This window comes from Cupressus sempervirens, chromosome 2 (assembly GCF_028749045.1).
Source record: "Cupressus sempervirens isolate cs-2001-9-10 chromosome 2, ASM2874904v1, whole genome shotgun sequence".
NCBI classification, from domain to species: domain Eukaryota; kingdom Viridiplantae; phylum Streptophyta; class Pinopsida; order Cupressales; family Cupressaceae; genus Cupressus; species Cupressus sempervirens.
The window spans coordinates 500274371-500288507 of NC_143119.1; positions in this window are offsets into that span (position 1 = coordinate 500274371).

Consider the following 14137-nt stretch of genomic DNA (forward strand, 5'->3'; position numbering starts at 1 on the left):
TAGGGTCATTTCAATTTGACATCAAGTCATTTGCAAAGGGTTGTAATTGTTTGTAATTGTTAAATGTATTATGTTATAGGCTGATTTATAAATATAAATTATAATACAATTTTTTTAAAATAGAGCTTATTCTGTTGAATGCATTATGTTACAATTTCTTAAAGAAACTATAATCAATGAAAATCTCAACATGTTAAAAAAAAACAATCAAAGAAAATCTCAACATGTAAGTTTGTAACATCAACATGTTCAAAAAAAATTCAAGCATCTATAAAAAGATAGTGAATAAAGGCTATAAATTGACTTCTACAAACATAATTAATTAGTAGATAGAGTCTTAGATCAAAGCTACTACTAGCCTACTACTTGGCTCACACAGAAGTTAGAACTTGAGGTTGAGAAGCTTCTATAGTTGCCACTTCACTTGGACTGGCTCAACATCACTATCATTAGAATCCTCCTCATTTATTGCATATAACATTTTATTATTCGTTGTGTTTTCTTCAGATTCACTATCAGCATCAGTACGCATGCCAAAGTCAACATCATCCTCCTTTCCTCCAATATTAGGACATGAACAACTGCCACTGCCACTGCCACTACCACCACCACTGCCACTACCACTTCCACCACCATTGCCACTGCCATGCCACTTGGGTCTGAAATGTTGGTAATCCCTCTTCTTTGACATTGGTTTCTCCAAATGTTGAGAGCCCTGTCATAAGGAAAACTATCTACCTCATACCTAGAATTATAGAGCCTCAAACAATTATCCAAATTTTTGTCTAATTTTTTTCTAACCTTTGACTTCAGGAAGCCCAAAGTACTCAAAACTCTCTCATCCTGCACTGAACCCAATATCATTGTCAAACTTAAATTGGTAAGCTTGAAATATTCTTGTATTGACTCTCTCAACTCATTGCTCTCACCACGATTTTTCCAAAGCTTTGTTACCGCTCCTTCTTCATTTGGGTTCTCCATAAGATCATATTGTTCCCTCATTATGTTTGCAAAAGAATATGATTGATCTCTTAGTCAAGATTCATCTAAAATTCCATTTATAGTTACTTCATTGATTACTTTAGGTTTGCAAAAAAGTTGAATCAAAGTCATCATCCTTCTTCAAAAATTAGTTGGACAATTTAGAGACCAATATTGTGGAAAAAAATTGACATTGCTTCAAGTAGTTCCTCTAGGGGGAATTTGAATCTAATTTTTGACGAAATATTGTAGCAAACTCGCTTGATAGAGTCAAGCACAAAGTCTTTGATCTTCTTGAATTTTTCACTTGTAACATGTGAAAGTACCTTCTTTGGTTCTGATTCAACTTTGCTTCCTACTTTGTTGGGGTTGGAGTTGGGGTTGATGTAGGCATAGTACTGCATTGGTATGTCAACTCCACGTACCTTGACATAAACCTCATCATTTGCACAAATATGTAAAAAGTTCCCAGGATTGTTCAAATTTGTGATTCCTATCCACTTTGCAAACTTTGATTCATCTAATGGTAGTAATTGATACTGAGTATCTAGTCTATTACATGTCATTTTACGCAATTTATTATATTCTATAATGTACATAAATCTTTGTTGAACCTTTTTTATAATATTTCTCATGTCTTGTAGCATGGGAAGAATAGCTACTAAAGTTAAGAGTATCTTAACATTAGTTAGACTTGAATATAGCTAAGGGAATCTATCTCACACATAGTGGATTAGTCCTCTAGACGCTTAAAATCATCCCTAAACACTACATTAATTAATTTTAATATTTCCCATGACATTGTAATTAATTATTAATTAATTAATTATATTGCTCACATTCTTCTACTTATTTAATTAAATTATTTTAATTAAATGACTTCATTCTCCTAAGTATTTAAATTTAATTTAAATACTCCTAGACTTAATGTGTTAAATAAATTTAACACATGATCCTCCATCATTCCCTTTTTAAATAAATTTTGTTTATTTAATCCTCACATCCTATGAATTCCTCTAAACCCATAATTAAATTAAATTTTATTTAATTTAATCTTAAGCATAACCTAGAGCCTAGCCTATAACCATCATTTTCATTCTCTTAAGCCTATTTCTTATCTAATCTCACTTAATCATTTCTAATCTTCTTCCTAATCCCCCTCATTAGCCTAAGAGTGTGCTCACACATGTGTGAGATGGCATGCCTACAGACTCCCCTTTTCACTCTTGTCTCCCACTCTTCTTCTCAAGTTTTCTCACACATGTGTGAGAAAAATTTGGATTCTTGACCATTTGCATGGCTTGCATATCACCTTATGTGGCATCTACATGGATTCCACCTCACCAAGCCCTCTCTTGAGCCTATAAATAGAGGCCTTCTCTCAAGCATTTGCATCTCCCATTATTGCATTGTTACCATGCCATTTTGAGTCTTGAGTTTTCATGCTAGGGTTTTCATTGTAGTTTGAGTTTTCATAGAGATTTCTAGGAGAATACTAACCACTTGGTAGCTGGTTTATCTTTGCATTTTCAATATTGTTCTAGTTTGCATGCATTTTCTCATCTCCATCTCATTTACATCTTAGTTTAGCTTGCATATCTAGTTAGTTTATTTGTTGCATTTCATATTTCCATCATTGAATGCTTTCAAGTATGGCTTTCTCCATATCCATTTCTTGAAGTATTCTTCATTTCATGTAGTTTAGGATCATATTGCATCATCACTCACATTTGCACATGCACTCAAGAGATTCACTCCATTGTTGTGTTTGGGAGAGCACACCAAACATACCCTCCATCTTAACACACCAACAAGGCCTCTCATGGGTGCCTTTGTTGAGCTGTAGAGGTGTCTGGAAGACTTGATTTGTTGGTTTCTTTGAGTTGCAAAACTCAAGCAAGAATTAGTTTAGTTTTCCTTCATTTTGATAAAATCTTTGTTGCATATTTGAGATCTTTAACTAAAGTTTTCTTGTTGATTCATGCTCTCAACAGGTCACATTTTCTAACACACAAGTCCAAGCAATGACAAATATTCAGAGACTACTCAATGCATAGGTCCATCCAAAGAGATCCATCTGGTATCATTATCTTTAAGAAGCTTCCTCCCATCAGTAAGTCCTTGAGAAAAGTGTTGAAATTTGCAGACTTGTTTTGGACTTCGACAAAAGTATTGGTAAATCTCTTTGATTAGAGATTCTACTTTACTTACACAACCAAAATCACTGACAATTTCAAAAGCTAGATTCATTCGATGGGCCATGCAATGAATGGCAATAGCATAGGGTGCCAAATCATTCTTGATCTTTTTGAAAAGACTGCTTTTATGACCTTGCATAACCAAAGCTCCATCTGCTCCAACACACACTAACTTTTTAGCAATCTCCATTTTATCCAAACCTCTACATTCAATTAGAGTACTCTAATAAATCATATAAATTTTTAGCTATCACACTACAATTCAATTTAGCAACAGATAGTAGAAAGGGTTGACGACAAAGATTGTTTACAATATAAACATACATGTACACCCAAGAAGCATTATCAATTGCTATAACTTCATCTAGAGATAGTGCAATGAAATTTGAGTGTTTTATTTTTTCCTTCATATCTTCTTTTTCAACCTATGCAAGACATCTAGCCCATTCCCACCCATTGTTTACTGACTAGTGATTGTTCAAATAGTTTCAAATTTTGAAAAAGTGGAATAAGTTAGTAATTGAAGGGTAGTCCATCATAGGATGTCCTCTACTTAAAATATAAAATACCACACTTAATTGAACTACTTTTTCCATATTTTGCACTTCCATTGCTTTCCCAATGAAATCTTTGATGGAACCTTTTACTGCAGAATGCTTCTTCTGTATTTGCTGGTGTAACTCGTATATTTGGCATTCCTAATATGCAGATAGTTGTCCTTTGTTTTCCAATTTAGTACAGATTTTTCAACTCCATCTATAGTTTCCTTTTTGTAAACTTTATTGATATGGTTTTCTATGGTATTAAGTTCAAGTTGCAACCTCTTCTCCTTCTTTTTTTATCTCTGTGCAAATCTTATATCTGCATTCTATAGGAGGCTCACCATTAATTGGACTAGCCACTGGTTTAATGAACTAGTACTTTTCCACCCATTCTAACTGAAAATTCTTTTTGGACAGATCCCAATGAGATCAATCTTTCTTTGATTCCAATTTTCTTTTCCCCTTTTATGCATGAACATGATTTATCGAATCACTTTTGGGTTTCTCACTCAGTTTGTTCAAGACCAACTCCAACTCTATAATATCACTTTTTGACTCCCTACTCAGGGGAAGTGCCTCCAAATTGTATTCAAGTTCATCCTTGACTGAGATATTAGGTTCACCAACTTGAACTTCAATACGGTCCAAGTCTCCAACTTGTGATGAATCTCCTTTTTCGATAAGCATTGGAGATCTAACTTGTGAATCTTGTAGGTTGCCAACATTTCCACCACCATAATATGTCGCTATATTTCTACTTTTTGGTAATGGTGGCCTCTCTTGGCTTTCAGGGATCCTACCAGAACCCCTGTTACCCCTCTTGTTTGACATTGCAAACTAATAAAGGCTACACAAAATAAATCAACTTAGTTGTTGAACAAAAGACTCAAATAGTGACAACTCAAAGATTGTGAACAGTGATAGTAGACTACTTAGACTACACAAAATAACAATAATATGATTCATTCTCCAAAAATGGTACTACTGCTATGGTACTACAGTCTATGGTACTACCTAATATAATTTGCAAACCTATAGGCTATCTTAGCATGTGAGATGTCCAATCACAAATGGACACTAGACAATAAAACTAAAAAATAACTAGTACCACTATACCAATATGGTAGTACCACTATCGACATAAAAAAAATTAAAAATCACTTGCCTTTTATGAAAAATAGGGTCCACGAGTCAATAGGCAATGAACTCAGCACTCTAAAACTTTGACAATAATAAGAAATGCCAGTCTCCACACCAGAAAAGAGTGAATTGTGTAGAATAATAATATCTTAAAGTCTAATCTGGGTTGGCAAATTATCCAGGATTAACAAGTGGGACTGTCAAACATAGGCAAAGCACACCTTCCTATGCAAGCCCACAGTAGGAAACAATTGACTAAACAGGGTTGGTGGTTGTCACATGTTTAGAAAATGGTGGGCGATGCCCAACCCAAGGGAAAATTATTTGGTTGTAGTAATGGTGAAATAACATGGGCCAATAAGAAACAAACATGCAAAGGCTAGTGAAATGTTTAAAATAAATGTATCTAAAATGTATATTACATTGGCGATTGGACTAATATTTTTGACCAATCATGTGATAACTAATGGGCGATTACCACAGGGATTGAACCCAAATTTGATAAATATCTGGCAATGTAGTTGGCCTAAGTTGCATGTGCTATTCGCCAGATGATGATCAACCCATGAGATGGGATCACCAAAAGGTGAATATTTTCTAGTAAAGTAATCTCTACTATCAAAACGCCTACTATTGTTGAAACATTAGTTCCTCATAATTGCTCTTCCTATGAGCTCAAACCACCCCTCAAGGCATGTGAAAAGAAACTAAAAATGATGAGATTTTGCATGGGATAATACACTCTAGATTCTATTGCTTCCTTGTTCATTTCTCCAAAATCTTGTGGGAAACCCTTTGAGAAAATGAAGTCCTCAACTTATGCCATGACTATCTTTGGGACCTTTATTTAGTCCTCCACTCCCCTAGAAGTAGAAAAGGAAGATCAAGACATAAGAGATTGGATTTATAGGGAAGAAGAAGATGTTGAGGAAGATCACCCAAACACTATGGAAAAGGTTATAAACTCTTGAAAAAAATGGGATATCATGGCCAATTAGGATCCCTAACTAGTGACAAAAAGGCTCTCATAGAACCCCTAAGTCATACTAAGGGATGAGAAACATAGATACTATTAGTCTAGGCTTTGGGGTAGAGGATGAATCACCAAGATTTGATAGAAGGGCCCCCATGCTAGTGAATTAGAGGATGATGATCCACCGCTTGTCACTTCCACTACTTCAAAGGAAGACTTCATGCCTCCTACTTTCCTCCTTTGAGGAGAAGAACTACTGATCACAAATAATGATACAAAAGCTTCTACATCTAGACAACATGACTCTGATGAATTTGACTATAAGGATTCTAACAGAGGAATCATGTTCCCATATTTATAAGATTTAATAATTAATTAATTATCAATAATAATGATATAAATTACCATTAATATTATAGACATAATATGTTTATAATACTATTAATAATATGATAATCATATTAGAATAATAATTATAACGCCGATCAAATAAACATCCTCTTTATTAAAACATCTCTTATTTTAGATGGCATATTAAATATATTAATGCATATAGGTATGCATGCATTTGGATATATTCTTTATTAATATACTTAGTAAACTATATTCATTATATACACACACACACACACACACTAAAGTTTACCTTAACCTTCCTCATATATGCTTGAGCATATTAATGGCATATTCCTTTCTCACCTTACCTTGCTCTAGGGAATCTCATCAGCATTTTTCCTTTACCCTCCTTGTTTCAGTCTTATTCATTGCAAGATATGATTTCGACCTCTTTAATGCATGTATTATGAAACATGCTTTGTTTCATTTATTACCTTGGCTTTCAGTCATAATTTCCTTAGACTTGATTGGTCTCTTAGCAAATTAGTTATTATACTTAAAACATGCCAATTAGACATGCCCTTTCAAGGTGCTCGAATATGAGTATATTAAGGAGGAATGTTTTAAGAAGGATTTACATCACAAAAAATTTATAAGGGGGCAACAAAAGACAAGCCAAACATACCATATAGCACAACAAAGGTTATTCGAGGGGACAAGAATCAAAAGTGATGACTCAGTTCAGATGAAAGGGATATATTGTCAATAAAGGCTGACTCAGAGGCAGTAAAGTATAGACAAGGATTCATTCAAAGCATTCAAAGGGATACATTGTGATGTGAATTAAAGGATAAATAATTAGTATTCAATTACAAATCACTCATCATTTAAGGGAAGAATAGAGTATACGAAATGAACAAACCATTCCTTGCACCAACAAATATAATCATCATGGGGGGTGATTGAAAATATATCCTATGCATTCATCAAAGAAGATCCCAACACAACAATTAGCAATAGGAAGTAGACCGAGAGATTGTGAATATCATACTAATTGCAATCACCAGATCAGGAGCAAACACAGGAATTAAACAATATGATAATATCTAGATCTAGCAAAGGAAAGCTTATTGCATATAGATCATGAAACTTGATAAGAAGGAAATATCAGAGCATATGATATAAACCACCTAAAGACATTGCTAAGTTCAAAGGCATAGATTGATGTCTTAGATCAAGGGATAGACTGAAGGAGCATATTCAATATTCCACTCTTCCTCCTTAATACATATTGCATGCTATAGAATATACTTAATAGATCAGTCATTGTTGATCTAAGCAATGATACACCGAAACCATGGGGAGATATTATAACATCAAAGATATTAATACCGATGACCAAGTTATGTACTATGACTAAAATGATCATTAGAAAGCCACAACACATTAATCAAAGGTATTGAGAGGTACTACCTACTTTTCCTTATTTTTATCATTAACATATAAGTAATGTATTTCAATTTATGAAACATTAAGGAAAGGTGATTACGTGGTATGGGAAATATCACCTTATATATATATATGGATATGGGATATATTTATCTGTTATCACTTGATATATATTTATGTTAATGTATAATATAAGAAAATAGATAAATTATATATTAATATATATAAAGGTAGATAGTCCTTAATTAAATAAAGAATTATATACGTAGTTATAATGAATTTGGATGTACCTATTAAGTATATATGTATACATAGATATGAACTATCTATTTGAAATATAAATAATTTGTTCTATAATATATCAATATACAATGGAATAATAAGGTATGAATATAAGTATTTGGTATTTGAATAGAAAAGACACCAAACTTAGAAGATAGAGAGATATATTATTATCCCAAGGTTATTATGAAATATAGTAGAATATATATGAACAAGTAAGAGATAGACATTTTGATCTATTGAATATTGAAGATACCTAAAGGATATTATGAAATATATAGAAACATGAAGATTATATGAATATTAAATTAAGTGGATACATGTATGGATCGACATATGCTATAAGCTATTGAATATGTATATAATATATGATGATATATACATCAAAAAAAGATATAAATATATGACGTATAATCAAATATTACAATAAAGGAATACCGATATATTCTTAAAATTAGATAACATTAAGAATGCATTCCTGTTATAGTATAGAGAGTCTATCTCTCATCCAAAATTACGTAATCTTAGATAGGGAGTTGGTGGAGGGAAAGGTGAAGTAATTTCGAGCACTTGATAGATATCCTCTAGGGAACCACTTGGAGCTTGTTTCACGCGCCCTTTGCACCATCAAGCTGATCGTAATAAGGAGAGGAGAAGTCGTCTGTGTACTATAATAAGGAATTCTCCAAATGAACTCAATAAATTAAATTAAATACTCATCTTCTCAAGTACTTTAATAATAATGATGGTTATAGGTTGCTAATTATTGGATGATTCCCTAACCTATGCTCAAATTTTGAACTTTAGGTCAAAGGGATAAAAAGGGGTCATCGCAAAGACTTCATGCCTCCTACTTTCCTCCTTTGAGGAGAAGAACTACTAATCACAAATAATGATGCAGAAGCTTCTACATCTAGACAACATGACTCTGATGAATTTGACCATGTGGATTCTAATAGAGGAAGGATAAGAGAAAAAAATTGCTTGAATTCTAGCCCAGAATTAGAGTATAAACTATGGTGAATATGAATGGGAATCTCATTTAGATGCTTTTTGTGAGTTAGGAGTGGATTTCATACATGCCTATGTTACCCAATTGAACATATTCAACATGTCTAGTCTAGGGTTTGATGAGTTTTCCTTGCAATTTTCTCTAGTGGATCATGCTAGTCCCTCTAGGTCTCCTCCTGATTTGGATCCCTTGGAGATTTTCCTATGGGCTCAACTTCTCTTATCACCAAAGAAAATTCCTTCCACATCAACAATCTTGAAGCTTCCACTTTACTCTCACTCATCCATCCTGATCACATAGATTGATCTGTTCAACACCAAAGACTAGAGCTACCCTCTTTTCAAAATGACTATATTGAATCCATGGTGTCTTCCACCAAGGAATTGATGATTAACATGAAGGAAGAATTTATCAAGTACCTTAGTCAAAAAATCAAGAGAAAAATGATAATCAAGCATTTAGATGGAAAAAATTACTATGGCAGTGTCTGAAACTCAAAATAGTAAAAATAAAGACATATCCAAGGGTGAAAACCTCTTTGAGGTGCCCAAGGATGAGGTGCTTGGTAGTCTACCAAGCTATTTCCTAGACAAATCTTTGGTTCTCATTGAACCTACACATCCTATCAATCTTGGTATAGAAAAGTCTCCTAAGATTATTCATTTTTCTCAATCACAATCACCGTAGGAAATGGAGAGATTCACTAAAGTCTTCCAAGAAAAGAAGATCAACTTTGCATGGTCTTATTTAGATGTGCTTGGCCTAGACACAGATCTTATCATGCATCACTTATCTATTTCTCCTGGTGTCAAACCCATCAAGAAAAAAATAAGAAAAACGCATCCTCATGTGGTAGTGCTAGTAAAAGATGAGCTTGAAAAACTATTGAGTGCAAACTTCATCTAAGCTATTGACTATGCTAAATGGATCTCAAAAATTGTACCTATCACAAAATATGATAAGTCCATTCATGTATGCACAAATTTCACATATCTAAACAAGGCATTCCCTAAGCATGATTTTCCACTTCCTAATATGGACATGATAGTGGACATGATTGCAGGTTATGAAATGTACTCCTTAATGGATGGATTTTATGGATACAATCAAATTAAAATTGCCCATGGGGATCAAGAGAAAATGACTTTTTCATGTGCATGGGGTACTTTCTTGTTGGAATGTCATGCCATTTGGGTTAAAGAATGTAGGAGCCACTTACCAAAGAGCCATGATTAATATCTTCCACGATATAATGCATAAGAATTTGGAAGATTATGCTGATGACACATTAGCTAAATCCAAGAAAAGAGATATGCACCTTGATGACTTGAGTTTGATATTGGACTGCATGGAATAGTTTCAATTTAGTTTAAATCCCAAGCAGTGTGCTTTTGGTGTTACCTCAAGAAAGTTTCTATGCTACATCATAGATGCCAAAAGGCATAGAAGTTGATCCAGAAAAGGTGCAAGCCATTATGGAAATGCCTCCTCCTAAGAACATCAATCAATTAAGAAGTCTTTGAGAATATCCTCAATCTATTACGAGGTTTATATCTCAACTAGCTAATAGAGCACAATCATTTAATAAAAAATTACACAAATGATCCACATGTATTTGGAATGAAGAATGTTAGAAGAGCTTAGATTGAATCAAAGAATACTTGGCTACACCTCCAATATTGATGCCACTTATACCAGGAAAACCTTTGATTTTATACATATTAGGTACAAATTCTTCCTTAGGAGCATTACTAGCACAAAGTGATGAGAATGGTAAGGACTGCACTATATACTACATTAGTCACATTTTTGTGGCTTGTGAAGTCAATTACAATAACATTGAAAAAGTTTGCCTCATAGTGGTATTTGTATCCTAGAAGCTTTGACACTACATGCTTGCCTACACAATGCATCTTATTGCAAAAAATGATCCTCTCAAATATCTGTTAAGTAAAGATGCTTACTAGATGAATTTCTAAATGGATGATGATTCTTTCTAAATTTTTCATTTAGTACATCAAATGTAAAGTCATTAAGGGACAAGCTATAGCTGATCGACTCACTAAGTTTCCATTATAAGAAAATGCTCCAATGCAAATTGATTTTCTTGATGCCTCTATTATGTATATCACTGAGAGGACATGGAAGATGTTCTTTGATGACTCATACACCCAAAATGGAGTTGGTGCATGGATCTTGTTTGTCACACTTCATGGTTATACAATCCCAAAGTCCTACAAACTTTTTTCCATGCAAAGTATGAGGCTTTAACCAATGGGATTAAAATGACTCTAGAATGGAGGATCACATAACTGTACATCTATGGGGACTCTCAGCTCATCATTAATCAAGTTAATAATGGCTATCAAACTAAAGACGACAAGCTTTTACCTTATAAGAAATTGATTGATGCCTTAAGGAACTATTTCACATTTGTAACATTCCAGTAGATTCCTAGGATAGAAAATAAGGTTGCAGATGCTATGACCACTTTAGCATCTATTCTACAATTTCAAGAACATGAATATCTCTTTGGGTTCTTGGTGGAAGAAATATGAAACCCTAATTATGACTCCCCTAACAACCATGTAATTTGCATAGTTGTTAGACATGAATCCTCTCGCTATTCCACTATCTTTTACTACTTGCATAATCAAATAATTCTTGAAAACCTCATGCACAACCAAAAATGCCAACTCCTTCGCAATGCCTCATACTATACCCTTGTCTCTAGTGATTTTTATAGGAAGGGTCTAGATAGAACACTTCTTAGGTGTCTAGAGATAGAATATTCCAAAAAGGTATTGGCTAAAGTCTATGACAACATTTTTGGGGCACACTCTAATAACCTTGTACTTGCTCAAAAACTACTTAGGGTGGGTTACTATTGGCCAACTATGTAGGTTGATGATATCAGATATGCTAAATCTTGCAAGAAGTGTTACATGGTAACTTGATTCATGCTCTTGGGTGTAAGCTTATCCCTTCTATCACATATTGTCCTTTTTAGTAGTGGGCCTTTGATTTGGTGGGAAAAATTCATTCAAGCTTGTATAGTGGACAAAAACTCATCATTATAATAATTGGATACTTCACAAAATGGGTTGAGTTGTGCCCTTATCTGGTGCTACATGCAAGCATGTTGCCTTGTTTATTCTCAACCATATACTTTTTTGGTATGGTATCCCATCCTCTATTGTCATTAATAATGGAGGAAAATTCAAAAATAAGGACCTCAAGTAACTCTGCAAGAAATTCAAGATAAAACAACACTGGTCCTCTATATACTACTTTCAAGGGAAAAACCAAGCTAAGGCCTCTAACAAGACACTGCTAAAGATCATGCATGAAACAGTCCAAAAATTGGGTAGAGTTTACAAATCAATCTAGCACTATGGGCTTACATTACCACTATATGCACTCCTATTGGAGCTACATCCTTTTCACTAGTCTATGGTTCTAAAGTTGTCTGCCCTCTAGAGGTCGAGATTCCCTCCTTATGAGACTCTCTACATGGATTAATTACTAATGAAGAGATATGGGGATACATGAGTTGGAAACTCTAGATGAGTGCCACAAGGCCACTTTTGATCACATGAGGACTTATTAGAAAAAAAGATGTCTACTAGCTACAACAAAAAGGTTAATCCTCTTGAGTTCCAAGTGGGAAAACTTGTTATTTGAGAGAACCCTAAGAATCAATAAAAAAAAGAACATAAGGGAAAATTTGAGCGTAACTAGTTGGGTCCTTAGATTGTCACAACATCGTTCAGCTCTAGGGCCTATCAACTTTCTACTCCTGAAGGGGAACAACTCACCAAGCCTATTAACATCTTACACATGAAGATATTCTATACTTAAGACTCTATTTATGGTTCAACTATTTGTATATATCATATGATCTTGAAAAAAATCCTAAAAGATATAAAATGTCCTAAAAAAATGACCATCTTAGTGAAAACCTAGCAATAGGTGCTTTGATGCATCACAAAAAAAAATACAAAAAAATGCAAAAAAAGTCCTGAAAAAAAATCTACCAAGTGGCAAAATCCTAGACACATGTGCTACTTGAGACCCTCATAGCTATACATTACATCAATCTCATTTCATGCTCATTCATTTCATGACACCTTTCCTAGCTTGGAATCTACTCTTGTCCTCATCTCAAGGGCATGACTTCTTAGCTTATTAGAGTCTTCTTGTGTGTTAGGGTTCCCCTGGAAATTTGTTTACAACAATGTTTCTCAACACTTTCCCCCCTAGATATCGAGTGTTTCTCAACACTTCTCAGATATCTTACCTATAGTCTAGGATGCTAGGATATTTTCACTATCAGATGCAAGTCTTGAAGAAATAGCCAGGTGACATACACACAGGAACTTAAACATTAAACTTGTTGAGATATGATGAAATTTATCTTCTTTGTGTGTTGTCTATGATGATTTCTTTGCTAAGTGTTCCCTCCCTAATAGTCTTTTAAGGATTTCATGGACTAGAAGACTGGGGGCATGGGGCATGTTTTACTTATTTTTTGCTTTTGGGTGTACTTTGTTAGTCTAAGGTGTTGAGAGCCTTTATGCTTGTCCTACTGAACACTTTGGGCCTACAATGTATCATCTTTGTCTTATTTTGTAAGACTGCACTTGTGGGTTATCCAAGCACTTATGCCTTGATACATGTGTAATTTTGCCATACTAAACTTGGAGAATCTAACTACATAGTCATCTTTACTTACATGTCTTTGATGCTTAGGTTGGATTCCCAAATACCTATTTGATATAGATCATATTCATATCCTTACAATTATACTAGTGACCATTGTATGACCTTTCAATGTCCCTAGTAATGCTCAATGATGAAATTAGGGTCTAAATGTTTTGCATCCCTTGAAAGTAAAGCATTTTGCATCCTAGTTTGCATTATAGGATCATTCTAGCTTAGTCTTTCATTTTTCATACGGAGAGAGCTCTCTCTTCATCTTTAACAGACATGTCAGCTAACTGCATTCATATCTTCTCACTCTTTCTCTTGATCACATCTTTCATTCCTTTTTTTATCATGTTCACTTTCTTTCTTCATCTATACCTATCATTACAAGGGGTAAATTTGATCATCACATCTAGTCTATCAAAGTATCATATTTTTAAAACATGAAAGCTAAAAGATCTATGAGAGAGATTCAAGCATACAAAAACATGATCTTGAGTAAAAAATCCCATGGAAA